The sequence below is a fragment of the Montipora capricornis genome, chromosome 13 (assembly GCF_036669925.1).
Source record: "Montipora capricornis isolate CH-2021 chromosome 13, ASM3666992v2, whole genome shotgun sequence".
In the NCBI taxonomy this organism is placed as follows: domain Eukaryota; kingdom Metazoa; phylum Cnidaria; class Anthozoa; order Scleractinia; family Acroporidae; genus Montipora; species Montipora capricornis.
The window spans coordinates 17,555,738-17,560,737 of NC_090895.1; the positions used below are offsets into that span (position 1 = coordinate 17,555,738).

Genomic DNA, 5,000 nt, shown 5'->3' on the forward strand with positions numbered 1-5,000 from the left:
TATGGGCAGAACTTAATTTAGGGGAGAAAATAAAAAATTATCTTCAACTGCTGACGTCCTTCATAAAACTTCAAATTTGTTCATTTCAAGTTGTTGTTTTGCTGACGCACGGCCACTAAATATGCAAATTTGGGACGTTCTCGTTCACGTCACCGTTGTCGTTGCTAAAGCTCCCTAGTATCATGCAAAGAGCCCATTGACCGCGAGGTCGTGGTAACAGTGATTCTATTTGATTTCAATAACAACAGATAAAAACAATCTTCACAGCACGGGCGCGATCTAAAAATAGATTTCAAAGAATTATCATGGGACACAGGGATGCGCTTCCTTGCCTTATACTCTCTTGATGCAGATAATTGTAAGAGTTGACTAAGGATATTTTGGTTCTATATTTGCAGTGCGTTTTTTTCGCCAATAACTTGATTCAAATAAACGATAGAGTTCTCCCTTGTTAAAAATTTTTTTTGCCGTGGGCCTGTCTTTTAGCTGGTCCCTTGCTCAATTACTCACCAGGGAGTTTAAGAAAAGACGACAGCTACGCTAATGACAACGCCACCAAGCAAGAAATCATTGGTTACAAAAGGAAAAATACTTGTGCTGCACGTGCAGCACGAATTTCCGTGCATTTCTTCAGTTTTCGCTGTGGCTGCAGTTCAGCCAGATTGTGTGTCAGCGGACATTCTTCAAGTGCTAGGTAACCGCTCAGTAGTCGTGCTTTCCGCCATGTTTTGTTTTTGCATCGTGTGGTGCTGAAGATATAAACAAAATCGTTTTCCATCGGATCGTATCATGTGTTATCGAAGACCTAAACGGTAAGAAACAGTTTTTTGTACCTTTTGCGAATTTTTGTAAGTCTTTTTCTTGGCGATGTGACAGTATTTAAGTTTATTTCTTCATCTTTGTTATTCAGATTGTTATCTCGGGTAAACCATGCATCCGTGTAAGTCAGTGTTTTTAAGGAAGCAAATTGTGCCGAGCAGTACTTGCTACCTGGAATAAACGTCGTTGTTGGGTTTGAAACTCTTCTGGTAAAGTTACTTAGAAGCAGCCACAATAACAATCGTTAACACCGCCGAAATGTCCGGCAAGGATGATACGAGTTTCGAAGGAGATCCGTACGTACCACCAGCAAGTAATAACGAGGAAGTTGTCGATGGTGCACATGAAGAAGGCTCAAGGAGGCGTCTCATGACAACGAAGGTTACCATTACGTAATGGATGTGAAGAAAGGTAATTTGAAGGCAAAGAGAAGTGAGTTGGTGAAGCGAATGAGAGCTACGCTACTACAAAGAGGTCAGTCAGTTAAACTTTCTAAATTTAAGAAAGAGTTAAGAGAGGTGCAAGTTATCTACGCCGAATTTAAAGATATTGTTGGTGGAATTAAGGAGTTTGGACGAGATTGAAGGAGTCATACAAGAAACTGAACGAGAGTGGTCAAGCTTTGAAGCAGACATCAAAGCAGAAATTAAACATCTAGAAGTCATTGAACAGCAGAAAATCGAGTCTAGATCTGTTGCATGGAGCTCCAAGAGCTCAAGTCGTGTCTCATCAAAAGATAAAGACAGCCTTAATTCTAAGCGTAGTTCCACCAGCAGTGTCAAGACTGCAAAGTTTCAACTGCGAAAAGAAGAAGCTGCCTTAAAGGCCAAGTTAGCTTTTGCAGAAGAAGAGCGAAAGTTGAAAGTCGAACAAAGGAGGGTTGAGTTAATGGAAATAGAACAAGAACAAAAGTTGGAGGAACTGAGATTGAAAGGTGAACTTGCTCAAAATCAAGCTATGCTTAATGCCTGCCTAACGGAAGAAAGGGAAGAAATGGTTGACCTTGAACAAAACCTGAACTTAGTTGCCCCAGTTGATATCCTGTTCATCAGGATACAATGTACACAGTGTCTCAAGTAGATGGTGCTCAGACAACACCAAGCCCCCAAGCAGCTACCTTCACACCAGCCAGTAGTATCTTAGAGAAATGCATGGATTAACTAGTGGAAACGAGTAGCAAGTTAGTAGCTGCCACTGTAGAACAGAACCAAGTGAACAGACAATTAGCTACCTCTGGTCAGCCGCCTAAGATTTCAATTCCAGTCTTTAATGGAGACCCCCTTCAGTATCCTTCGTGGAATAGTTCCTTTAATACCCTTATGGATTCTAAACCCATGGATGCTCAAGCAAAATTGAACTTTCTCAATCAATACCTCTCAGGAAAACCCAAACAAGTTGTTGAACAGTACCTATTAATTCGAACTGACGAGGCTTATCAGTCTGCTAGGAAATTGCTGAAAGAAAGATATGATAACTGCAATGTTGTAGGCTCAGCTTTCCTGAACAAATTAGAAAATTGGCCTAAAGTTGGTATCAAGGATGCAGAGACTCTAAGGGTTCTTTCTGACTTCCTTGAAAAGATAAAAGCTGCCAAAGAAACTACTCCTAGTCTTGAAGTGTTAAACTTTGCCAGAGAAAATGTTAAGATTCTTTCAAAGCTGCCAGTCCAGCTCCAAAGTAAATGGCGTGGAATTGTGAAAAAGTGTAGAGCAAAGAAGGGAGATGGAGCTTATCCACCTTTCACTGAGTTTGCTGCTTTTGTAAAGAATTGTGATGAGAAAGCAAACATACCTGAGCTTGAAGATCTGACTAAAATAAGGGACACTGTGAAACCCGTTGACAACACAAAAAGGTCTACCAAGGGTAAAGAAGTAAATTCCTTTGAAACTCAAGGAACTGATCAAGACATGATCGTAAACGTCCAGAATCAGAGAAAGAAAGAAAATTTACAAGCCTGTCTGTTCTGCAAGGAACATCATCATTTAGACAAATGTAAGAAGTTTGCTGAAATGCCCCTCAGAGACAGGAAGGACTTTTTCTTTGACAAGTTTCTGTGTTTTGGTTGTGCTTCTAGTAGACAACACCAAGCAGCATCTTGTAAGAACAAACTTGTATGTCGTGTTTGTTCTGCGATCCATCCAACGTGTCTACACCAACCGAGAGGTAATGCTGAGGTTGTTTCAAACTGTACAAATGTTTGTACAATCCCAGATGAGGAGAAAGGTTCAGATCATGCCATGATTTTGCCAGTGTGGGTTCGTCACATAAGTAAACCCAGTCAAGAAGTTTTACAGTATGCAGTACTAGATGACCAGTCCAATGTGAGTTTTGTGTCGCAGAGCTTATGTGAGCAGCTGGACTTGCAAGGATCACCTACAGACTTGTTGCTGACACAACAGTCCAGGAGCGAAATGTACATACACCAATTAGCCGAATATGTGGACTTGAAATGTTGGACTTTAACCGGAAACATACTGTGAAGTTGCCTATGTTGTTCACACGAGACTTCATTCCAGCAAGTAGGTCGCAGATTCCAAAAGTCAGTGTTGCCCAGGAGTGGGAACATCTACGCCCTATTGCCGATAAGCTAATGCCGTATGAACCTGATGTTGAAATCTCTCTGCTTATTGGAAACAATTGCCCAAGTATTGTGAGGCCCCGAGAAGTTGTCGTTGGAGAAGATGATGATCCATATGGTCAAAGATCTCTCATGGGATGGGGAATAGTCGGCAAGGTTTGTAAGTCTACCAATGAAAGTGACAAGAGTGAAGCAGTCTGTAACAAAATAGTTATCAACGAAGCCCATGAACACTTTGCCTTTTCAACCAAGGTAAAGGAGATTATCAACCCGCAAAGGATTATCAAGGTTCTGGAGTCAGACTTTGTGGAAGGTTCTACAAGGAGCAAATCTTATTCAGTGGAAGACAAAAGGTTTCTCTCAATTTTGGAGTATAGTATTGTAAAGAGGGCAGATGGTCACTATGAAATGCCTCTACCCTTGAAGATGGACAGACTGTCTGTGCCATACAATCGTCAGCTTGCTGTCAAGAGATGCCACCAGTTGCTAGCGAGGTTCAAGAAAAATCCCAATTTTCGTGAAGATTACCAAGTGTTCATGAAGGATGTAATTGACCTGTGTGCAGAGAAAGTACCATCAGACCGTCTGAAGGTTCAAGATGGAAGGATTAACTATGTCCCCCACACCGGTGTTTATCATCCAAGAAAGAAGGACCAAATCAGAGTGGTTTTTGATTGATGATGATGTCGTGAGCTTAGAACAGTTGGAAATTCAAAGATGCTTTAAGCCAGAGAACTTTGGAGGGATTCAGGAGTACGAGTTGCATCATTTTTCTGATGCGAGTCTTGAGGGTTATGGACAGTGTTCATTCCTCCGTCTTGTTAATGAGAAAGATCAAACTTACTGTTCATTTGTCATTGGCAAAGCTAGAGTTGCCCCGCTAAAGCAGCTTACTGTTCCAAGGCTAGAGTTGGCCGCAGCCACCATTTCAGCCAAGATGAGTGAATTTCTCCGTCAAGAACTTCCCTACACAGATATCAAAGAATATTTTTGGACAGATAGTAAAATCGTCCTTCGCTATGTCAACAATGAAGCAAGGAGATTTCACGTGTATGTAGCCAATCGTGTGCAGCAGATCAGGGACCCCACAAACCCAAGTTCATGGATGTATGTTGGCACAGAGAGCAACACTGCGGATCATGCTTCTCGTGGTCTTACTGCTTCACGGTTGCTGCGGGGTTCCAACAAACATTCGCACTCCGCAAAACAACAACGTGAAATAATCATATTTTAGGTTTTGACGGCAACCTGAGCATATCACAATAAACAATTCATTTTCTTTTTTACTTTAAACCCGTTCGTATCCATCCAGTTATATTATAGTTCGCCCGTGTTGTACAACCTCAACGAGAGGGGATATTGCAAAATACCTGCGATGGCGCAAGGTTATGTTTTGGAGTGACATTTTCGTTGCCATTGCCGTTGTCCTTACTTAAATAACGTTTTTACTAAAACATGGAACTAGCCAAAACCAGCCAAAACCACCGAAAACCAACGTGACAGTCACGCAACACCACACAGACGGCCATGTACTCAAATATCACACAAACCGGTCGTATTAAGGTATATTGTGGATGGTTTTGGGTCGTTTTGGGTGGTTTCG

The 5,000-nt window shown here is 41.6% G+C and overlaps 1 protein-coding gene and 1 pseudogene across 1 annotated transcript in view; both read left to right on the forward strand.

The window, feature by feature from the left end:
• Nucleotides 1-5,000, forward strand: part of LOC138029123 (A disintegrin and metalloproteinase with thrombospondin motifs 6-like) — a 65,116-nt gene that overhangs the window by 16,668 nt on the left and 43,448 nt on the right. The window lies entirely within an intron of this gene.
• LOC138029124 (uncharacterized) overlaps nucleotides 731-5,000 on the forward strand; it is a 4,871-nt pseudogene continuing 601 nt past the window's right edge.